Source organism: Anser anser (assembly GCF_964211835.1).
Source record: "Anser anser genome assembly, chromosome: 4".
Taxonomy (NCBI): domain Eukaryota; kingdom Metazoa; phylum Chordata; class Aves; order Anseriformes; family Anatidae; genus Anser; species Anser anser.
This window is the reverse complement of record NC_139724.1, coordinates 22,984,380-23,009,765: the sequence shown is the minus strand read 5'-3', so window position 1 is coordinate 23,009,765 and position 25,386 is coordinate 22,984,380. Positions and strand designations below refer to the sequence as shown.

General features: G+C 36.1%; 1 protein-coding gene and 1 long non-coding RNA gene across 6 annotated transcripts in view; one reads left to right on the top strand and one right to left on the bottom strand.

The window, feature by feature from the left end:
- The window catches only part of LOC310899262 (teneurin-3-like), a 1,088,357-nt gene that overhangs the window by 22,028 nt on the left and 1,040,943 nt on the right, over positions 1-25,386 (top strand). For all 5 annotated transcript variants that reach the window (XR_014584113.1, XR_014584114.1, XM_083835486.1 and 2 more), the window contains exon 3: positions 12,297-12,410. The gene's annotated coding sequence lies outside the window, so the exon portion shown is untranslated. The remainder of the gene's footprint in view (positions 1-12,296; positions 12,411-25,386) is intronic.
- Positions 17,820-25,386, bottom strand: part of LOC310899269 — a 70,440-nt gene continuing 62,873 nt past the window's right edge. The window contains exon 2 of the long non-coding RNA XR_014584137.1: positions 17,820-25,386. This exon is cut by the window's right edge and continues 60,059 nt beyond it. This is a non-coding gene — a long non-coding RNA (uncharacterized lncRNA).

Below are 25,386 nucleotides of genomic sequence, written 5' to 3'. Positions count from 1 at the left end.
TCATGCAGGCCAAGTGCAAGGTCCTGTACCTGGGTCACAGCAATCCAGAACATCAATACAGACTGGGTGAGGAATGGATTGATAGCAGCCCTGGGGAGAAGGACTTGGATGTACTGGCAGGTGAAAAAATGAGCGTGAGCTGGCAATGTGCACTTGCAGCCTGGAAAACCAATTGTATGAAAAGTGTGGCAAGCAGATTGAGGAAGGTGATTTTCTTGCTCTGCTCTACCTGAAGGATGAGACTCCAGCTGGGGTATTGCAGCCAGCTCTGGGGACCCCAGCACAAGAGAGACATGGACCTGTTAAGAGTGGCTTCAAAGGAGGGACATGAAGATGATCAGAAGGCTGGAGCACCTCTCCTATGAAGAAAGGCTGAGAGAGTGGGGGTTGTTTATCCTAGAGAAGAAGCAGCTCTGGGAAGACCTTATTGTGGGCTTCCAATACTTAAAAGGACCATACACGAAGGATGAGAAGAGATTCTTTGCCAGGGGTTGTAGTGTTAGGACAAGGGGGAGCGGCTTTAAACTAAAAGAGGGTAGGTTTAGATTAGATTTTAGGAACAATTTTTTCACTCAGAGGGTGGGGAGGCACTGGCACAGGTTGCTCAGAGAAGCTGTGGATGCCCCATCCCTGGAGGTGCTCAAGGCCGGGCTGGATGGGGCTTTGGGAAACCTGGTCTGGAGGGAGGTGTCCCTGCCCATGGCAGGGGGGTGGAACTGGGTGGGCTTTAAGGTCCCTTCCAACCCAAACCATTTTATGGTTCTATGATTCTATGTTAATATCTAGGGTGCTTAAGATCCATGTTAATAAATATAGTTTGCCTATTTAGCCCTATTGGACTATATCTTTTACTTCTGGGAATGAAGGTTGAATTTTCTTGTACTAAGACTGAATCTTTTATTTTTTATGAAAGCATTTAGTTTTAGCTGGCCTTCAAAAAGTGAATACTTTGAACATAGTTTCTGCTGAAGTGATTCGTGTTCTTACAGACTTCCTGTATACAAGCCAATTCGCTAATGTAGAATTAATTTAACATGAATACACCTATTTCTCAGTCAGTAAAAAACAAAAACAAAAAAACCAGAAATATGCTTTCTAAAGTATTTTAGAAAGTGTTATCTGCAGATAAATTTGATTTTAATGTGATTTGTATTTTCTTTACAGTATTTATATGCATGTGTTCTTCCTAAGATTAATGTAAAGTCAGGGAACTAACACAAAAAATGTGCGTGGTCTTATGAGTTAACAAACGAGAACATTTTAGTGAAGAATGTAATGCCTGGTGAAGATACAGGTTTTCTCATAGTCTAAGCACTAATTGCCAAAATATGTTTATTTTTAATTTTAGAGTGATTGTGCTGACTCATACTTTCCTTGCAGCTAAACATAGCCCAATGTACATATGTTCCCTGCATAATCCTGATCAGGCAAGTACACTTGAAAGGACAAAATTCCCAGTTCTTAAAGAAGAACCTACCTTCTGTCACTGAGACAACTAATTTTGTAGCTAGTTTAAAAACTTCATAGGGATAGATTATAAAAAGAACAAAGAGTCGTGATGACAAAGCACTGCACTAATATATCACACCTGCAACTAATGATCAACTCTATACTTTATTGGATAACTTTAATGAATTTCAGTATAGCTTCAAGACATAGCGCATACAGTCATTTTCAGATTTCTCATTTTTATAGCTACCAGCAGACTATATCTTAATGGCATTTTGAAAAAGAATGATAAAGGAGTTTTAAGAGTGCTAAAATGGATTTCCTCACCCACATAGTGTCGTATATGTGATTCTGGAGTCTATGGGATATATTAAAGCACATGACAGAAGAAGAGTCAAATGGCCATGAGTTAGTAATGCCCTATGTGATTACAAGAAGCTGTGATAAGGTAGAGTGCTGCACTGATATATCAGTTTGGCCGTATAATGCAATTTAGCCTCAAAAGGTTTTATTAGCGTAAGCAGAGCACCTGACACAAGTGTTTTTTCTAGTTCTGGAGATAGCGTGGATGTTCAAAGCACAGGCTCCAATGCATGTGCAGACACATCCACATTCCATTAATCAGCTTGACTTCTCCTTTCCTCTTCTCACCATAATATTTCCTAATCAGGATTGTTTAGATTTTCATCATCTGATCTCCTTTTCCTCTCATCACAGCACAGCTCTGAGCACAATGAATCTGTTACTTTCACCAATAGAATTCCAGATTTTGGGGGAAAATAATAGCTGTCTCCTTCCCATTCTCACTATTATCCTTTTTACTTGTCACAATGACAGATTTTAGTTTAGTGCATTTCAATCATGTTTTGCCAAAGCCTTTACAAATGTACATTGAGCATTAACATTAAGATAAATACCTAGAATGAGCAGTCATCTAAAACCCACCAAAACACTGGTCTGGTTCCCCAAAATCATCCATGTTGATATGTCCATATGGAATAATGTTATTTATCTCTCAGGAACAGAACATCACATACAATCTCTTTGCTTTTTTCTCTGGATTCAGTTTAAGCAAGGGAGTTTCAGGAGGTTATTTAAATACAAACACAGCAGAGTATCTGTTCTGGCACTTGACCAAAACAATGTCTTTTGTGTTTTAATAAATTTATTTCAGATATTAATAAAAAAAAAAAGGTGTTATCAATGGAGAAATGTACCAATAATTGGAAGAATATGTTAGATTATTATTGACTGATTCTTTGAAGCAGAATAGACGTGTCAGTAGGAAACAGTTCACATAAAGTTCATGTTGTGAATGATAAAATGTGATTGAATGAATCAATGCTGAATTTTAAATAAAGTTGGGACAAAGGATTTTATATTCAGATGGCTATAGACCCACCTATTGATATATTATTCAAATAATGGAAGACTGCTAACTCAACTATGTCCTATCTTTCCCTCTTCCAAGGTTACCTCTTGGAAGAGGGAAAGATAGGATGTAGTTGCTACCCCTTCCAAGGTTAAACAAGATGTACCTGGATTTTGCCCTCCAATAGTTCTTCTACCATTCTCTACCATTCCACTTTGTTTTAATGAACTGGACCATAAAATCTCACATTTTTTAATAAAAGATCAGTATAGTGTCAGCTAGCACTGAGAGCAATCTTGAACATTCAGGAAAATAGTCAGTCCAAAAATTTCCAATGCTAAATACTGCTAAGTAGCTTTGTAAGCACCTGCTCATGTCTCTGTCACTATTCTCCTTTCTTCTTCGTCATTTTTGGATGCCGTCTTCCACATCTTAAGTGTTCCGGTTCATGTTTTCCTTATTTGGATTCATGTGCTTCTTTTGGTAGTTCCTATTTTAGAATACTTATTTATTCTCCAATCTAAATTGCCATAGTCTCTTCAACACATTTCAAAACTGTCTTTTAAATTAATCTGTGTTTGCTTTATAAAGATGCCACATACATTTGTTTTCCTTACAAATAAATAGCATATAATCAAAAGAATTGAGCATTTTTTTTTCCCCGGAAGCCCAGGCTGTGTCTAGCTGGGAGAAACAAACAAAACAATAAGCAAACAACCCCACCCCCTGACATTCCTGTTGGTTCTGTTGTCTAAAGGAAGACTTTTCCTGTAGATCTCATTTTGTAACTTCAAAATGGGTACATTCAATTGATGGAAAAATATAATTACTGTCCTTAAAATAATTTATCACCAAACTACATTTGTGACATCAGTCATTATGAGGTCTAATGCATGTAATTGGCAAATGTGTTTGCATCTCATACTTTATTCTAATTGACATCCACCATATTGCTGCTGACAGCTTCTCAGCCCGGATGAATGCTGTTTGCCAAGAGCTATTACTACTTTGCTGAGGTAGTCATACATGGCTACATTATAGTAAAGGTACAGAGTAAAAATTTGCTATGTTTTTTTTACTGCTCAGGTGTCTGGGTTCACTAGTTCTGAAAAGCAAGGCTTTGACATGTATCAAGTAGATTCTTGACAGTTTGACGATATGTCACTTCTGAGGGTTTATACAGTACATGAAAAGAGGACCATTGAAATACTGAAAGGTTACTATGCTTTGAAGCACTGAATATAATTCATGCAAGATGAAACTTTATAAATTAAATCACTGAAGAAAAATGTTTTACTAAACAAGCTACTATTAGGCATTTTCTCTGTAATAATAAGATTACATTTTGTCATCAGTATTTTTGCAAGAAGACAATTAAATTTAATTTTTTGAGTTAGTGAAGGCCATAAGAGACTGTCTAGAGGCATTAAAAAGTCAGCATACCTACTACAGTGACATCCCGTCAAAGTAGAAATAGTGGTCTGCCACTCACAGCAGACTAAATCATGATGTACTGTTGCTGCTATGTAAAGGTCTTGGGTAGTAAAGGTGAAATAACTGTAGTTCTAGTGAGATCAGGATGTTTACACTTAGTATTTTGGATATTATTAATTCACCCAAAAATCTTTAGAGGAAAGGAAAAGTTAGTGAAATGCAGTATTACTGTGTTAAAGTGGTTGCATAGTTCAGTTATGTTATAGTAAGTATATTGTAAGTATAAATGGCATTCAGTCGAAACAATGTAATGAACATTAAAACATGAAAGCTACACATTTAACCAGTTCCTATACACATGTGTACCTCAACTGTAGTTCCTGTGCTATCGTCATTTGCAGCGCTTACTTTTTCCTATATTTTAAGGGATAGTTTCTCCTTCTGCCAGAGTACCTTGAACTTCCTTGAACATTAAAGGCTAGCCATGGTAAAAATCAGAACAATTTTTAAAGTAAAATTAAAGCAAAGCCTTATTTCATAATTTAAAGGTGCTATTAGATTCAAGCATGTTTAAAACTGCTGTTTTCTATTTTTGTTCTTCTTTGCAACTTCCAGTAACCAAGAACTTAACTTTTTAAAAATAAAAATTAATTTAATTTTAATACATCTTGTAGGTTTAATAGCTAAAAGACAGCTCAGAATACCATATGTGAAATACACTCTCCAGAGTACTATTTTGGGTCTATCCAGTAACACCTATATTTTGTAAGAAAGCTACAAGCTACAAGGGAAAGCAGTGGCTAGAAACTTTCTTCCTTTTTTTTTTTATTTTTTTTCATTAAAAAAAAATATAGGGAAACATTTTTAGCTTTGTTAAGCTTTAAGTGTTTACAGTGTTTACAAATAAGCATTGTTCAAATTTCTCTGGGTGCTGGGTGGCAAGTCTTTTTACTATGTTCTTTTCTCATATTATGCTTACAACAAGATATTGATTAAATTGTGATTGCTGTACCTCTCTATTCATAGAGAGCACGAATTGCATCATGAACTCTTTATGGCTTCTTACACAGTTTTTACAGAATTATGTATATAATATTTTTATGGTATCTAAGTGTGATATACATGGGCTTCCAAAGACAACATATAACAATAATTTAAATATCAAATCTCACAAATATCACTTACTCTCTTCCTCCTACCAATTTCAAAGTCAGTATTTAAAACCTTCCTACTATCAAAGACATTTTCAGAAAACGTGACTTTCAGTTATGCAGCAATAAAGACGGTTATATTCTTCACAAATAAAGTAGTTTGATATTTTCAAACAGCAATGATAGACGCTACTTTTCATGTTAAGAGTACCTTTTTTTTTCAGTTTCATGCTTCTTCACATTTATTTTCTCAGATTTTATTGGGAATGAGTTTCATATTTTTAAGATAGTAATTGGACATCATTTTTCTACAGAGGCCACGTTTTCTACAGTATACGCTATACAAGAGAGCTGTATTTATACTTGTAAAAAATGATGTAATGTTTTCCATATATTAAAAGGCAAAAAATGCTAGCAACAATAAATATGACCATCTCATTATATAAAAATGTGAAAATGTATTACTTACGCTGTAGATGATATATCCAAACCAAATACATCTGAGGCTTATCTTAATTATCTGCATGGAAAATAATTGAAACAAACGTGAGAAGCCATCAACACAGGTATTTCTAAGAAATCTAAGCATTTTTTTTAGCATTGTGCTAGGCAATATATAGCAACTTAAAAATGACACAAATTTTTTTATACTTTGCATCCACTTTTTCCAAAACACCAGTCATCCATTCCCTGACTGTGCCTACTACAGATAACAGTATCTATTTGAAAAGGAATTTAGCTTTACATGTATTTTAAATAAGTGATAAATATTCATATGCAAAAGGCATAGTGCTATGTCATTTCCTTTTCATTTCAATTTTTCAAAAATACTCTAAAAAGACACTTAGTAGAATTTTAGGTTTCACCATAGAATTATAATTCAGGTTGAAAAGGACTTCCAGAGGCTATCTAGTCCAATGTCCTGCCCAAAATAGGTATAATGTGAGGGTGTGAAGGGTTTCGTTCTGTTGAGTTTTCAACATCCCCACAATGGAGACTGCACAGCTCTCAGGGCAACCTGTTCCAGTATTTAACCACAGTCATGGTAATTCCACTCCCTTCCCCAGCCCCAATATCTAACTGGAATGTCTCATGTTTTCATTTGTGACTGTTACCTCTTGTCTTATCACTGTGCACCGTGATAGGTATCCCTGTGCACCATCTTCTCTGTGTCTTCCAACCAAGTAGTTGTACATAAGCAATAAGGTCTTCCCTCAGCTTTCTGCTGAACAGACCCTGTTCTCTCAGTCTCTCCTTATACACTGTGCTTTCCAGGCCCCCAGTCATCCTCTTGGTCTTCTTCTGGAGTCACTCGGTAGTACACCAATATTCTTCATGTACTAGGGAGTCCAGAACAGGACCTAGTACTCTAGGTGCTGTTTTATAAGTGACAAGTCAAGGGGAAGAATCATTTTTCTGGCTGCCCATACTCTTAGTAATATAGACCAGGATGGAGTTGGCCTACACTTCACCAGCATGACTGCTGTCTCACGTTCAACTCATTCACTGGGAGCCCCAGTGCCTTCTCTGCAGAGCTGCTTGCCCCCATCAAGCAGCTGGGGGACAGTTGTCCCCCAGCCTGTTCCCTATTGTTGCATGTGGGGTTTCCATCCCCGATGTAAGACCTTGCGCTTGCTCTTGTTGCGCTCCATGAGGTCAGCCTCTGGCCTGCTCAGGTTCCTCTAAATAGCAGCCCTGCCATCCAGTGTGCTGACTGCTCCTCCAGTTTGGTGTCACCTGCAAACTGGATAAGAGCTCTCTCTGTCATCCAGGCTGATAATGATGGCATTAAAGGACTGGCTGCCAGCCAGGCTGTGCACCACTGGTAATAACTCTGTGAGCCTGGCAGTCCAGCTAATTTTCCATCCAGCTTTTCGTCCACTTGTCCAGCCCATTTCTCACCAGTTTGGTGATAAGGAGAGTATCTCTAAGGTAGATAAGACTATCGCAAAGGTAGATAAGAGCACCTACTGTCTTCCCCGTGTCCTCAGTGCCTGTCACCTCATCACAGAGAGCAATGCAGTTGGTCAGGCACAATCTGCCCATGCTTGCTGCTTGGATAAGAAATGGCTTCTCAAGAAGAAAATCCCAAGATCTGGATCTTTGCAAGGACTGAGTTGAAGCTGACTGGCCTGTAGTTCTCTGGGTTCTGCTTCTTGCTTGTCTTGAGGATGGGTGTGATGGCTGCCTCCGCAAGTCATCAGGACCCTGCCCTGATGGCCACGGCTTTTCAAAGACCATAGCAGCCCTGCAGTAACAGCTGCCAGCTTCCTCTCCTGTGGGTACTGCTTCAGGCCTGCAGACTCCCATAGGCAGCTCAGGGACTCAGGTCAAGCCTTACCAGTGAAAAGAGAGGGGAAAAAAAAGCCTGGAGTACCTCAGCTTTTTTGCTTACCACTTGCCACTAGGCCCCCTGCCCCACACAGCCTCCCCGCCTTCTCCTCAGAGTGCTCTGCAGGTGGGATGGCAGTGGTGCAGTGCTGGGCCGCCACGCCTACAGCCCGGCTGCACTCCCTCAGCAGCGGTGACAGGCAGCCCCAGTGACAGCCAGGCCTGGCCACGTCTCCTCTCTTGGGGCCAGGAGCCCACCAAAAGCATGGGGGGCAGCGGGAGCAGCGCTGGGTGACCCTGTCGGCACATGGCGGCTGCCAGCTAATGGCGGAGCAGGAGAAGCATGTGGTGACCGTGTGAGCCCTGTGAGGGGGTTTCGGCCCAGCTGCTTTGCCCACGGGATTATTTGTCACCCTGTGAGTGCTGGCAGAGCTGTTTGTGCACCTTGTTTTTTCTTGCCGGGGTTTAGCACTCTCTTAAGAAGCAGGGACGTTTTCAGAAATACTTTGTAGGCCCTGGACCTCTTTCCCTTCATCTCTTAAAGAAGTTTCCAGTCATAAACTGCCTAGGTTAGAGGTGCAGCCTGTGCTAAGGCATAAATTGTGCATAGAGGGGAGAGGTTTACGAGAGGCCATGTGGGGCCTGCTGCCACTGCCTGCATGAAGAGGAGCTTGGCTGAGGGAGAAAAATGCAGCATGTGTGGAAAGAAGGGAGAGAGGTGAGTCCTCACTGGAAAGGTTTTAGGAAATAGTAAAGGGTTTCAGGCAGGTTAACATTTTGCTTTGGAAAGAGAAATAAAGGAGAGGTTAACAAAGCCCACATTTGGAAAGGGAAGAGGTTCTTTCTTTCTTCCTTTCTTTCTTTCTTTCTTTTTTTTTTTTTTTTTTTTTTTTACGTTCTTCTTTATTTATTAGTTTAACTGTGAGCTTTGTGAGGGATGTTGGGTAGAAGCCCAGTGATGTGCTGCTGGAAGATAAGAAGAATAAAGCAAAAAGGGAGACCAGAATGAGCAGATAATTTTCTGACGCTGTTTTGATAGATCTACCTTATCTGGGATGCTATTATCATGGCATTACAGGGCTGAACTATTTTTCTTAGGGTCATTTTATATGTTAAGGGTGGGGTGTAACAGAGTAGAGATGGCAGAGAAAGTCTTAAGAAAAAAAATAATCTAGTGCTTACGATGAGATACAGATGTTAATGTAGTCTTCTTGCTAGGGATAGCTGGTATTTCTCACTGTTTTTATATGCCAAGAAGACTAATATTCCAAGGCCTCCTTTAACCAGAAGACTGGGGTGGGGAATGGAATTCAGAGCATTCTTCTTGTGTTAAACTTCCCTTACGCAGTGAACTATATTTTTGCTCTTAATCCTGCACTCACTAGAAGTATACAGTAAACACTAAAGTTTATGGAAAGTTGTAGCCCCTTATTTCCATCCTAATATTAAAGAAAGCACATACAGCTGGTAGGAGAGGAACAAGGAAACAGAAGGTCAAGACTGAGCTGGAATGGCAAAGTAGCAGAAGAAATGCAGAAGACAAAGACATAAAAAATCATTTATTCGTTGTAATTCATTAACTTGCAAGAGTTAGCCAGATCAGTCGCACGTCCTCCACTGATTCCTGTGACAGGGTAAAGGAACACCAAACAATGTGATCCTAGGAATTTCAGTTTAAGTGGATCAAGTGAGGGATAGGCTGTCAGGGAGGTCTTTGCACACACATGCACACATACATGTGTTTAACTGAGACCTGCCTGAGTTATCTCCCCAGTGAGGTGGCACAGCTGAACCTGGGCAAATGTGACACTTGATCTGAGTGGCCTTAGATTCATCTGTTTTTGCCTTCTGTGTTCTTACGTTTAAGTAGGAGATTACCAGAAATCTGATGAATACACTGTACCTCTCTACTTAAAGAACTTGGCCCAGTAGCTGTTGCAGATTTCCCAAAGTAGGAGCATCCATTTTACCAATCATGTGTATTAAAAAACAAAAACAAACAACAACAAAAAAAGCCAACAACACCATAGCATTTTCTTTTTTAGGCATCCTGAAAAAATAGGAAAACCCATTCTGTGCATGAAAATTACTGCAAGTTAAAGAACTAAACGTATTTTTACTCAGAAGAAGTCTTAACTAAAAGGTCAGAGGAAATGATGGAAGAAATCCATGTGCAGTTGCATCAAATCTTAAAAATAAAACATAAGCAATTAATAACTTATTCCATGTTCCATTAGTCTCTGTGTGGGGTAAATACTGTATAGAAAGTAGTAGAAAATTCAGAGCCTGCTATTGGAATTTAGGATGAGCAGTACTTTAGAATAATCAGGGCAAATCATCTAACTGCAAGGTTATATCAATGAGAAACAAAGAATTGTCTTTGTTCAGGTCTTGATTTTTTGTAGAGACAATTGCCTGTATGAATTATGAAGCCAAAAGATATGCACACCTGAAAAAAAAATAAAAAAAATCTACAAGGTGTATAGTAAAAACATATTTGAGAACTTAAGGATGGTGAAATTTCAAAAGCTCAGAAGGTAGCTGACAGAGTGTCCTGAAGAAGCATGCAAAGAATTGTACATATTAACTGAATTTCCATGAGGGACCTTAAATTATCAGACTGTTCTTTCTAAGCATCTGTAAGAGATGGTGAGCATGAACAACTAGCAGAGATTTTAAGGGAACAAATCAGACTCATCCTATCTCTCTCAAAAATATTGCAGCAAGCCGTAAGGCATAGAAGAGAGTTGACACAACTCGGATTTAGTAAAGTGCATTTTTGATAATCTCACACAGCATTCTGTTACGCAAGTTAGGAACCTGTGGTCTACATGAGACAGGTCTAAAGTTAGTGTACAAGTACTGGGGGAAAAAAAAAAAGTGTTCATCATTTACTCACAGTCACTCTTTTTCCAGTAACTGGACAAAAAAAAAAAAAAAGTAAAAAAAAAAAAGTGGAATTCTGTAAGAATTAGGTCTTGGACTATTCAATAACTTTATTGGTACCTTATGTAGCAGAATAGACTCTTTTCTTGCTGCAGTCAGAAGACAGGATTCAAGTTCAAAATAATTACAATAAATTCCATAAACAACAGAAAATAATAGACATGTAGTTTGGCAAGAACAAGCACAGACACTAAGTAGGAATACTTAACTCCATGAATACAGGATGAGGAATCACCTCTAAATCTTTAGGAAATAATATGGGGACAGTGTATTTGCCATGCCATCCTGTTACATGTGTAGCCAGTTCCAGACTTTTTGCTTCCTTACGCAAGTGTTTGCCCGTCTTTCCTATCAGCTGCAGCAGAGCTCAAGAGGTGTTAAAATGCCTGGCAGACATCCTTTGGCAAATCTGAAAACATTTCATGCCTCCATCACCCTTCACGAACTGAGGCATAGCGTACTAATTTCTACCTACCACTTACAGGGTTGATAATCTGTAGCAGATGCACAAGGGATAAACTATCTGAAACTGCTAAACCTATATTCATGGATCTTGAGGAGCCTAATGTGTAAGCATGCACAGCTTGTAGACTCAAGTTGTCTATCATTTAAGACAAACAAACAAAAAAACCCACCAAAATACAATGTATGTACATACTGATAATTCATCAGATTATTAATGGTATACAATAAAGACTTAGAAACATATTTCTTTAGCCTGTGAAATCAAAACGACTGTAGGTATATATGAAATTGTTGCCAAGGAGATCAGCATAAACTGTTCACTGTCTCCAGTTTAGATATGACAAGAAGTAGTGGGTTTAATTTGCAGCAAAGCTTGGATGCAAGAGATGAGAAAAAGTCTTTGAAAATTAAGAATGATTAACTGCAGGACTGGATTGTTCATTTGGAGGATATTCCAGATTTGAAACCTTGAGCAGTGACTACACCTATTTAAAGAGAGATTGGACAGGCATTTGTCAGTACTGGTTTAGGTCTGAAGCAAGGTCCAGCTGAACCCTGCTTCCTGTAAGAAATGCTAGGACATGTAAACATGCCCACTTTATGCCTATTACTTCTTAAGTCATCTTTTTAGAATTCTGCCAAGGATATAAATAGGAACCAGGAGAAGGAGTAGAAGGTTCTTCTCTTTCTGCTGAAAGACCAAATGAGAATTATGAATCAACTCTACTGTTAAAATAAAGACAACTATTTATTTTGCATATTCTGTATACTACAGTTGTTCTTCATGTTGAGTGAAAAGCTGTTTGCACTGTTTTGGAAGGCTGGGCCATTTCCCTCTGTGTTCATTATGTTTCTGCTCTTAGACCACCAAATGGCTGTTCAGGTGTAACAAAAACACTTGTTTAAATCTACTTGCCAGCCATGAGACTGAAGAACTCTAGAATCATTTGGGTACCTCAGAATTACATGAGGACAAAGCTAAAACTCTTGTCTTCTATAATGTGGTAATTCCATATTGATAAAGTAGAGTCTGGACTGCAAAAAAATATTGCTCAGCATATCCTTTGTTTGTTTGTTTGTTTCTAATGATTTGGTTTATGGTATATTCTGTATTTGATTGTACTTATTCTGTACGTGTTATTTCCTAGGTGTATCTCCAGAAAAACAAAAAATTAATGACAGGATCAGAATACACTCTGGATTTTCTTCCCATGTGCAGACTACACCTGAAGTGTTGAATTCACATACAGCAACACCTTCCTGTAAGTAGACTCTATCAGTGTGAAACACATTGTATAAAATTTTGTTGGGTTCCTGTGTAATTCAGTACTCAATGCAGCAAATGGCTAATTCAATATTCAACCTAAGAAGCACTGCCATATATTGACGTGTGCACAAAATATTGAAAGAATAGTGAGAAGGATTAAAACATCTTCTGACAGATGTTTCCCCCGTCTTTTTTGAAATTCAAACTGAGAAAGGAAAATCAAGAGTCAGATGGTATTATCCAGTTTTCAGAAGTGGTAACTCTGTGCACTATATATGGGATATGTATCAATGAAATCACAAGGCAAGAATAAAAAGAAATAGAATTATGACATGAAGGACCTATAAGGGGATCAGTATTTACTTTCTTGCTTATGACCTTCTCTCTGTTTCGCTAAGATTAACAACCGATTATAATCTCTTCCACATTTAAAATAATTACTGTTAAATAGCAGAGATTTGCAACATCAGTACTAACATATTATTTATATCAAGGAACACAGAAAGATAATTCTGAGATGGTCAGAATGGTAGTCAGAGCATCTGTTGTGATTGGTAAAGTGACTATTGAGTATTTTTAAAACTGAACTTTATCACACCAGTACAAGCTGACATATAAACCTCATTATTGTTATAGGAACAAATGGGTATTTTGAAGTACTTGGAATTTGCAAAGTATTCAGGCAAGGTGTTTGAGTTGGCATACTAGTTTTCTGGATTCAGAGTTATAAATTTTGCCTACAAAATAACACTATAGAAGTTTTGTGATTTATTAACTAATAAGAATGTAAGGGAATGTTGTACTGGTTTATTTGATAGACTATCATTTTTATATAGTTGAAATATGTAGACTTGCAAATTCTCCTGGATGATAAAAATATAATGCATTGATTGGGGGATAATATACCTATATTTTTTAGAAGTTTAACTTCTTGAAATCATTGAAATTCAGACATTGATGTTAACTGGAATATTCAGTGCAAAGTAACTGAAAGGGGTATTTAAAAGAAATAAGAATTCTTACTGTATTGGGCATTTGACACAGGGTCAAATAGATCAGTGTAATTTCTGCACTTTATTTTTTGTCATAAAATACCTGCATCTACTGAAAAAGTCTCTTAAATATGCAGTAGTACTGTAAGTCATTTTGTATTATTTTTTGCTTAAAGTTGACTTTTCAGAGGAATCTAGGGATTGTAGTTTGCCATCTGTTGCTTTAACTCCGCATTTTTACTACATCGGATGGATAGGTTTTTCAGCCTGGCTTCATGATTTGGAAATAGGAAGCTATGCTTAGGAGATCAGGCAGTGTAAGGTTATATCAATGTTCATTTGTTTATATCTTCACTCATTTTATTTGAACCTTCTTGAAGAGGGTAGATTTGGAAAGAGAGGGAAAGGTCTCAGTAGTATGTTTCTACAACTTTCATGGAAATGAATGGCTGAGTGGAGGAGAGAGACAATCACATACTGACTGAATGTCTACAGTGTTCAACTGTATGATAATACAGTTTGATTATTCAAACTATATTAGATAGTGGAGAATACAGAGGAGAGTAAAATGTTACAGGTGTCGCTATTATGGGAAAGATGTCAGACATCTTAACACTTTTTTTACATACTAAAAGCATTCAAACACCAGTTGTAGATTTGTCAGAAACAAAGTTTCATGCTTAGTGAAAATTCTTGATTCTAATGGCTAGTGTCAGTGTTCTGCTAAGCACTGTTTGCAAACCTTTTCAGCTTGGATAGTCAAAAGCTGATGACCCTGGATGAATGCTGATGCTCTTTATAGGTATGTGGAGTTGCAGAGGGAGGAACTGAACTCCATAAAATCTCTGAGTGCAGCCAAGTGAATCAAGTGTTTGCCTCCTTTGTTCTGAACTTTCTGTTTGTTGTCCTAGGTACGTTTATAATTCTTTGGCATGTGGTATTTTTTAATGGCAAAGCTGTTTTTCAGTAGTAACCATTTGTGCGTATGAAATAATTGAAGTTCACACAATAAAGCATAGTTCAATTTACTTGAACATGTAAATTGGCTCATTTATGAGTCACTTGTGCATGACTGGTACAGCGGTATTCCACATGATAAGTTAGGAAGCTTACAGTAACTGACGTATAATAATATTGAAACAGATTGTTCAATACATTTATTTCTTTACAAAAAGTGATCGATTTTAATTTGTCAACTTCTGTTCTGTTCTCTCATTGAACTGAAAGTATACATATTAAAATAGCAGTGACTGTGAAGTCTGGTGAGTTAAAATTTGATCATTTCTTTTGTCAAAGAAACAAATCATGAGATTAACTTCAGAGTCATTGTTAAATTTAAAGTGCAAGGTAGTGGGAACACAAAAAAATGCTTTATGATGAGTTTTTGTCAATCTGTATAATTTTTCAGTTAAGCAGTCATAAATCAAGGAATATTGTATTTTTTGAGGCTCATTAAAGAGACATTATACATTAGAATAGTGAGGCAGTCAGCATAATGAAATGATGAATGCCTATAACTATCTGTATGTAAATGATGTGAGACAGATTTGCTGGCGCTACAGAGGAGAATAACAATCTATTTGACAGTTCCCTGTAGGTGCTACTTCTGGATACAAGTGACAGATGTTAAATGTAAACCTCTTCAATAGCAAGCACTTATTAGCACTCAGTGGGGAAAAAATGGCAATATAGAATAAGACAAATAGCAGATAATGCCATTTAAATAACTTTGTTCTTACAAAGCTTTATTGCCAATGTGTTAAAAGTCTGGGAGGTTGGTTTTCTTGTTTGTTTTCATTGACAAAGATTAGGTGTTTAAGCGAACCTTTTGGAATTTAGAAAATTATCATTTGAAACATTTAAGAAAATTCACTCGCTATGATGGGAACTGCTGGTGGAAAATGTATGTATGACTCCTTTCTTGAACAATCTTTTTTTTTTGAACATTATTTGGTAAATATTTATCATATCGTTATTATCTGTGATAAATGTCACTATTGTGTTTATTTGCAGCTGTTGCTTAATTTACTAAATTAGTTTCAGTTGTTTCCAGTTTTAATTTTTTTTTTCCATGATAGCATGGAAGACTGTCAGCTCTGTAAGTTTTATACTAAAACGGCAGAAGAAGTTAATGAAACCAAGTAAGCAGTGGCAAATAATTGTTAGGAAGTCTTATGTTTTTATTTCTCGGCCATTTGTGTCAGACCTAGCCTGAGATGTTACTCCTAGAAGTATAAAATATTAATATGTGTGAGATTCACATCTCAATAATAATCTAACTCTTCAACAGAGATCAGCTTTCAAGTAGTTCAGGAGACTATCAAAAACACCTGATTTATCTCTTATCCTACTTTGTAGTAGATTAGGTTAGGGATTTATATTTCTTTAAAGTATGAATCTAGACACATGAATTGATTTTTTTCAAATTGTCAAAGCTTACTTTAAAGCTTTTTCTTATTTATTTATTTATTTTTTTAGATAGCCGTCCGTAATATTTTTTTTCCTATCTGCCAAGCAGACTACTGCTGGAAAGGGTAGAGATTAAGCAACGCTAACAGCAATGCCATGTGCCCGTGGTTAGATTCCATACCGCTTTATGTCTTCCGGTATTCTGAAATCTGTGACGCTATTTGTGCTTTCTCTTTGTTATCTTTTGTCAACTGTTAAAGCTACCTTGTGTTGCCTGCACTAAATCTCTTGGGAACTTTGAGTTTCACTGCACCAATGCAGTTTGTAATCCCCTTTCATGGTATTAAATTATCAGCCACATATGCACTGTGTCTGACTTACTGGACATATTTATTGTTCCCCTGGCTGTTGTGCTTGCTAATTTGTTTCTTTATTGCTTTGCCTTGAGTTAGGGAATATTCATCCTCAGTTCTCTGAATTCTTAAAAGAACAGCTAAAGTTCATTCCGATGTACTTTTTTGCCGTGACTTCTCACTGTTGCAATTCAAATCTACTACCAATTTAGCAACTTAATTTATCAAGAGGTCATTCTCATGTAGATCCTGATTTATGTTCATGTAGAACAGCAGCAGGTTCAAGAGTGTAGGTTGTGAATATAATGTCAGTGTGGAAAGGGGAGTAAAGACAGATTTTAAGAGAGTATTTAAGCCATATTCCATGACTGTAACAGCCTCCTTGCATAGCCAGTTTTTGGATGTAATAAGCAGCTTGTAAGTCCAAGAAATGTCTTTAGATTCTATTAGCCAAGCATCCTTAAATGAAGACAGGGCTTTAAACTATTTTATCTCATTCTGTCTGCAACACAATAGAGTTGCAAACAAGACACAGTCAGTTACATAAGAATGAAGAGTTTCTTATGCATGTAATGGCTTGACATTTGCTCTCATTCCTTTGCCGTTCTCAAATATTTTACAGTCCCTCATACACAACCCACCACAGGCTTTTTAAAAACTGCCTTGACTATGTGGTTGATCTGAAATATTTTGAAGAAAGTGAAAAAGTAAAAACAGAGAGAAGGAAAGAAGGAAGAAGGGGATGAAGGAAGGAAGTAGCATTGTCTTTACCATGCTGTATCTCCAAAGTGGTAAAGAGTTTTTTAGATGATAGTAGGGTGTTCACTGCAGTTAGTGAATAAGCTAGTATTTGTGAACTTGGGAGAGTGTTATAAAATTGCATTTCCCAAAGAGAAAAGGTGTGATGGAGATAAATTCCTTGGACTAGAATGGCAGGCAGTTCCTGGAAAAGTATTTTCTTCTTGTATTTTATATTGTGATTCCAATAAAATAGAGTGCCTTCGCTGGGAAGGCCTTATGGTGCTGTATCAGCATGGCCCAGACTCAACAGACTTTGTTTCATTTTCTCTAAGCTCATTACAATTTTACAAAGTACGGTACCTGTTAAAGTCGGATCTCGTAGCAGTTAAGGGAGTCTAGGGAGAGGTAATTCTACCACTTCAAAGAACAGGATCGGGCAAAAAAATAGTTCTAAGAAGGTATGGCAGGATCATGCTTTGTCATCACCAGATTGCATTTGTCAGAGGTCTGCCATGATCTCAGGAAGGTGATTTGCTGGTTCTGTGACAGATCAACAAAATTGGGCTGTGTGCTATACCTTAAAAAAATTACAATCACCTCCACATATTCAATGAAAGCCTCCTAAAAAATATGTCTCTTTTGGGCATTCTTATACTGCAGAATGGAAGAACCAATGCAGCCTTTTTCTTTCAACCACTTAGAGCTTCTGTGATCCCAAACATGGTAATTGAGATCAGAGATGACTGCATCTGAAATTAAATTGCATCCCTTCTTCTGAGGTCACCCTATATGGTCCTGTATGTTCCAACACGATGCTCTGAAAATCACTGGAAAGCAGAATTTTACTGGTGTACTTAATTGTATGACTACAAATCACAGGATATACAAAGTACTGAATTAGAAGTCAGAATTTGCTTTAGTCTTATTTTTTTTTTAATGTGTGTTTTTAAAGCACAAAGACTGTATTTAAAAATAAGAGAACTATATAAAAATTCTTGAAGTGGAATAAATCTGCATTCAGATGATGGATTTAAGTGTGTAGTTAGGAGACATCAAGCCACACCTCCCAGAGGAAAGATGAAAAAAAATTGTATAATTATTCCATGAGCCTTGTCTGAACAGACACTAAGTAATTTAGGAGTCTGGGGTGGAGAAATGTGTGTCTTCATTAGTATCACAGTTATTGGGAAGAAATACAGGAGCTCAGGTACTTTCTATTTTTTATAGAGAAGTCATTACATCTATAAAAGAATTTGCAGATACAAGGAGCTTTTGGGGAATATGGAATACAGGTGGTGTTTCTGTTTTAAATACAAATGAGTACATTACATTTTATTTCTATTTTAAAAGACTAAATTTATTTGATGCTTTAATGGTTATACGTTATTCACAAATTCTGAGTATATACTTTATAGACACATAATTATACACTATATGGACTATATAAATACAGTGCCTAAACACACACTAAGTATTCACTGTATGTGCATATCTATAAATATAGACTAAACACAGACTATATAGCTATACACTTCATTTTTTTTTATTTGTAAGAAAACAATTAACCACAGGTTAATAATTTACAACATAATGTAATTGCCTCTAGTACTTTGAAAAAAATCCTTTGAAATGACTTAATGAACTTCTTTGGCTAATCAGAAAGCCTACTGAAACATAAATGTTTCATCGCCTCATTACTTCTGCTTAGTGTAAATAATAAATTAAATACAGTGACATCTATGTAAACAACTGAGAAATTATTTCTTTCAGATATTTTAAGTCACATCACCAAAGAGAAATCATACTAAAGAAAATTAAAATGACAATGCCTGTATGTGGTAGGTTGAGAGTTTTACTGTGCTGTCATATATTTTAAAATCAATTCACTTCCTGGTTGTACAAAAGTACTTGAATAATTGCTATCTAAGGTTAATATCATTATCTTTTTATTTTATTTTTTTCATTTATTTATGGGTTAAAGCTGACTGGTAGTCTACAAATAGTTACAAGTCTAATTTTGACTCAAATGCCTTTATTGGCTGCATGTATCTGAATTTATGACTTAATTAATTGCAAAAAAAAAAGGTTAAAACCTCTTAAATGCATTTTCTCTTAAAGAATCTTTTTGCATAATGTAATAAGGAGGTGCTATAGGACTCATCTAACTATTTCAGCTATTATTTTAAAGAGCTGGACAGCACATTTAAAAAATATCGAATGATAATCATATGAGCTGAGTTCTGCTGTATAAATGTGCCAGGAGAGTAGAAAATTAAAATGGTAATATTTTACATTGTATATTTCCAGTAATCAAATAGTTAAAAGCTGTTGTAATTTGTAATTCATTGCAGTGACAACATTTTTACAGAAATAATAATTTGATTAACCAAAATGTTAACAAAAGCAAAATGCTTGTGGATTTCTTAAGTAGAAAAATTAGAAAAGTCTTATGAGCCAGTTCCAGGAATGTTGGCCTCTCTTCAGCTTTTATGAAGGCATTCAGACTGAACCAAAAACCCAATCTTCGTAAGTGATGTCAAAAGAAAGAATGGGCAAAAGGAAGGCGGGTTGAAAAGCATGTACTTACAACCTGTTTGAAAATTTTACTGGATAACTTATTGATTTGGTTATTTGCATTAAGTATCACACTGATTCACAAATATGAATCTGTGTATGTATCTGCTTTTACATAGTGTGTGTGTGGTTTTCAAAATCTGGATTTAGATTTTGTTGTTAGATTAAACTGAAGGAAAAAAATCATATGTATTCAGCAAAAGATCCTAGTCGTGCAATTCTATCCAGTTGAAAGGGGCTTAAAATTTACACATCAATCTAGAAGAGAGCTCTCCTTGAGCAAAAGGCTGAAAACTGTTCTCCAGTCCTTCTGACATACAAGTATAATTTAATGGTAACAATGAAAGGAGACTCAGAAGGATTTGTTACTTCACTGATGCTTTCAAAATTTGATAGCCCAGCAGCAAGAGCTACCATAGCTGTCATTCTCTACTATTTGTCAGTCTGTACTTTGTCTTCTTTCATAAGCAGGCTACAATTTTAGAACTTTATTGCCAAATAAGGACTGAAAGTCAAGGCAAGACTATGGAAAAAGTATGGAAATAAGTGATAGCATTATCTTAATACTTTTTGAGATTTCAAGATATATATATACACACACACACATATACGTATTTCAAGATACATATATATATACATATATTGAAATCTCAAAAATATGTATATTTAGTAGTCTCAAACAGTCCTTCGTTTTCCATTTTGAGATATAGCAGAACTTTTCCCAAGTGGCTTTTTGGAGGAGAAAACAGACAAAAATAGACTTATGACTGGTGTTGAAAATGCTGTGGACTGAGCAATTGGACTGCCACATATTCTAAGTTTCCTCTTTAGCCATTGTAAAATTTTGACATTCAAAACTGAGGCTGAAGGTGAAGGATTATAGAGGAGACAGAAAGTAAAATTGTAACTAAATACAAAATAACAGTAGAAAAGAATAAACAATGGGAAAAGTACAACTCTGGACACTATTGAAGAGGGTGAGATGAAAGAATGCTTGAAAGAGGAAGATAATGAGAATTTTTTTTCCCATCTTAATTTTAGAGACTGCCATAACCTGAGGCAAACTGTTTGACATTGCAAAGCAGAAGCAATTATCTATTTTACTGAAGCGATTTCCACCTGAAAGGGATGGAAATTAGAAAATGGAAAGATGAAAAAAGTGGCTTAGGAATACTGTACTAGAGAGTATGTATTTAAAGTCTAGTAAATCTAGATGACATGCATCATTTGGTACCAACAGTTGCACAAATAACATAATTTTGTGAAAAATATGTGCACATACAGTTAGATATATAGATGTATGTATTTTTATGTCCATCTATATGCATCTATATACATCTATTTCTGTAGATGCATATGTTTTATCAGGTACTGTACACATCACTGGTAACTGAGTTCCATTACTTACATTCTTTTTCAGGTGAACTTTCTCTGCCAAAATTTTAATAAAGTTTTCCTCTTCACAATTGCAGTTTGCCATTATATTTGAGCGATAAACTTCTAATAGTCCTTTTGCAGCATAAGTGCTTGCTTAGTAGCCTAGAATACCTCACATTTTTCTCCTTTTATCTACTACACCTGGTAAAGCTATGTTGAATAAATGTGTAGGATTGGGAGGGGGACAGGAAGGAAAGAAGGAAAAATATCTTAGATTAAAATGAAAAATGTAGCCTTTTTAATTCTGAAAGGAATAAAATTAGCCTTTTTTAGTCTAATAAGTAATATTCTACCTGGTACAACATGATAGGAGTTTGCACAAATTCTTTTAAGAAAAGTAAATCCTGGGATTACCATTGCTTTAAAACAAAAACTTCATTTCTGACTCTCCTTGGATTGTCTCTTAGTGGAGACAGAAGAATTGATGGATTCTTCTCCTTCTGCTCTGAAAAGCAAAACAAAGCAGAATGAAAAACCCAATCAGCATCATAAGTAACTGGGAAGAAAAGACTGAAAGAATGAAAGAAAATGACTGAGATAAAATTTCTTTCTGTCAGTGAAATTCTCTATCGGTGTCAAATCACTGTTGTGTCATATTTTTATTGCTGAGCTGATAATATGTGATTATTTGAATAGGCTGCTCAGACCTGATGACTAGAAACTCAGGACAGAGTATTTCTAGCTATGACAAAGGTTGCTTAAGTCTTTGCTTCTGTTTCCTTACAGACAGGTTTTAAGCATTATTATTTATTCATTTCACAAGTTCATTCATAGAGTTTGCTTTCTTAAACATTCCTTTCCTCCTAAATATATTTGTTTTTAGGAAATCGAGTAGAAAATAGAAATCCTAATTTCTGCTTTATGGCCAAAGACATCCTGGATTTAATGGTTTGTAGGGGTATCTGTCATAACTCTCTACAATTGACAGCCTGCTGTATAAAGATTCTAATGAAGAATTCAGTATAATAATAGTGTCTGACAGTTCTGATGATGTCTGTCACCTGGTTTCCAGTAAAGACTTCAGACCATTAAAAATCTGGAAGGGAGGAAGAAAAAGGCAGTTAATATGACTAACATATTTTCATAACCCAGTTTAAGAGCAAACTTGTTTTTTAGCTGAGTTAGAAACATTCTTTGTGTTCAAGTCTGTGGCTCATTAAGGAAGCTTTGTCCACATTATTTTGTTTCCCGTTTGTGAATACTGTGTGCAACCTGACTCACAGAACAAGCAATATATGCTTCCATCTTCCACTCACAACAAATAATAATATTTAATTTCTAATATAGGAGAAGAGGTAGATGACATTGGTAGTAGGGTGATGGTTGGACCAGATGATCTTGGAGGTCTTTTCCAACCTTAATGATTCAATGATTCTATGATTCTCAGTTTAAGTCTAGTTTTAAACATACAAACAGAAACTGATTAAATAAACTCTAAAAAGTAAATTAGCTTTTTATCTGTTGTCAGGAGTGGAATATTTCAACTCCCTGCAAACAATATTGAGAAGATAGTGAGCAATTAAAATGGGGAACTAAGAACAAAAGTTCAAACTCAGTGCCAACCAGCCTTGAACATCTCTGCAAGCTCATGTTATTCATCCAGCCTCAGAGTTCTAGGTTACAAGCAGTACTAATACTACAGAATCCATTGTTTGTGTTTAAGGATATCTGTTGTAGCTCTTACTTGAAACAAGAAAATTATGAAAAGCATGCATACACAAATCCATAAATCACCAGCGTGTAACCTGCATAAAGTAAAACAGGCAAGGTCATGGTAAAGAAAAACTTGGAAGTTTATAAATCAAACAAACATACAAAAATATTTGAGAACAGTGGAATTTTAGGGATGTCAGGGTTGAGAAAGCTGTGTTTTTTAACATGCTCTAGGCTACAGACTACATGAGTTTCATCCTGTATGCAGGTATGTGTCTGTATAAATTTAAGATTATTTATAAACTGCCTCTCTTCCAAAATGTGCTCATACAATGCAATGATTGTATGAATTTTCATGGTATCTTGAGGATTCAGATCAATCAAAAGGAAATCAAGACTACAGTGTGCATAGTCAAATTTTAAAAATTAACCATCGAGCAAGATATTTTACTATGCAAAACCAAAAGAAGCATGATAATGAAAGTTGTTGACTTACTACTTTTAGTTTACTAGCAGTTCATAAGAAATAAAATCAAATTGTGTTGACCATACATTCTTGCTTCTTCATTAGCTGAAAGATCAACTTTGTTTTGATTTCTGAGTGCTTCAAATAATTTATTTTCTATTTGCTTCCTAAAATTAGATTTTCTTGGAAATTAATGAGTTTAAATAAAACGATCTATACTTTTTGCTTTAAATTTTGCAAATAAATATTTTATTACCAGAAATAAGCTTTGGGTGAGAGGGACTTAAATGAATCAGATTTGCAGTATTAACACAATTCCATAAAATAAACCACGTTTTTTTAGCACTAACCTTGGTGACCCAGTTTGCTGCAATATGTTGTGATTTCTAATCTGTCAGAATTAAATCATGGAGTCTGCTTTTTGGAGAGATTTAGAAGTGTTTCAAGAATTAAGCCTGAAAAAAAAGTTAAAATGCTTGATACAGACAGTGAACTTAGTCCTTTGTCTTTTTCAAGCCCTGTCTGGCGCCTATATTGAAAAACTTCAGAATTTCCACGTTTTTGCAGTATTTAGGTAATGCAATGATGATGCAAGTTATTTGGTAGAAAAAGCAGTAGTTGGAACAAGGAGTAGTTAATATCAGTCTTGACTACTGCTGTTTCATTACAAACAATCCACACATTTCTCATTTCTAAGTTAGAATCCTAATTACTGGTTTGGACCTGTATGATGCTGTTGTGAAGCTGGGATCACCTACTGATTAAGTGCAGGAAAAGTTAACAGCTCTACTATGTGTAGCCTTTCCTGAACTGACATTTCCTTTCCTATGGCATGTGATGTATCAGTTAAGTTCTATGGCCTGTCCACAGTGGCTCCCAATACATCAAGTAAGGGGCAACAACAACAACAATAAAAGTGCATTACCCTCCCAGAGAAATTCGACAGGTCTTTTTAAACCCTGCCCATCTTCTAAAGGGAGCTCCTGTTGCCTGGCTTGTCACACTGCATTTTGTAGCTGAAACACATCACAGCTGTGTGTGTGCATAAGGTCAGGTAACTGGCTCTTTCCGGAGCTTCCTCCAGCAGAATGGAGGTCTTCCCAAAGCAAGCCAATGGAAGAAATGCAGATTAAATGTTGAGTGATTGCATCTTCAGGTTGTTCTTCATTATCTATCACTTCCTCATCATTTCATGTTAAATGATGACAGAGTTTAGGTGTGGAGCTGTTATACTGTTTCTCAAGGAGTTTCTCAGAGAGCATGTTTGATACTTGAATAATCAAAGAAATAATACCGCAGCACCTTTTTCTTAAGAGATTGTGATTTTCATGTGAGATGACCCAGTCTTCGATACTATTAGATCAAAATACATCATTCTTTTGATCTTTAAGATGAAAAAATGGAATCTTGTTTTGTTCTTGATAAGTTCTTGTTTTGAACTTACTATGTATTTACATAATATCTTAAATAAATATTGGCTATGCTTATTTACAAGTTGATGGTTCTGAGAAGAGAAATAATATGTGAGATGTTTGTAACTAGTCATCTGTTTTGATTTTTTTGGGGGTTATTTAAAAGAGAGACAAAAGAGCAGAATCTGTACTTTAAAACTGGACCAACTGTTCTGTGTATACTTTTAATCATGGAAAGCACTTTATATTTTCATATGATTTGTGTGTGCATATGCAACTTGTATAATTGGATGTGCCTGCCTGTTTTTCATAGGCAGGATTGTATATGCAGTTTGAAAAGTCTAGACACTGCTTCTTTAAAAGCAGAACAGTAGTTGACCTGTCTGTATGCAGCTAATTAGGAGATTAGCTGGTGAAAGATCTTTCAGATATGGTCGCTGGCGTACATTCACCTTCACTTTACCTCTCTCTCTTGGTCAGAGAGGTCTAACTCCACCTTGTCTCTAAAAAAGTAGCATATAATTTTCTTTGCTTTCTTGGAGCTGTCAGTTTTAGTGTAAATACATTGTTTTAATGAGTATTTTACTGGCATAATACAGCTCTGTATCTCCCACAACTATGACTTTCTAATTTAAAATAAAATATAACGAAAGACAAGCAAACATAACCTAATACAGCATCATCACATGACTGAATAAATAGCACATGTGGAGTCTTAAGGAGAGAGAAGTTAAATTCCTTTAATTTAAACAATTTAAAGTTGTTAACCCTCAACCCTTATGTGAAGCGTACAAGGACCATATGAAATACAGAACATCTGGTTCATTTCAGTGCTTCTAGGGCTGTTTCTGCATCCTGCTCACACAACAGTGATACACATCAATATATTAAATATCAATTCCATTTTTGCTTCTTTCAGCAGCTATCAGTTGCT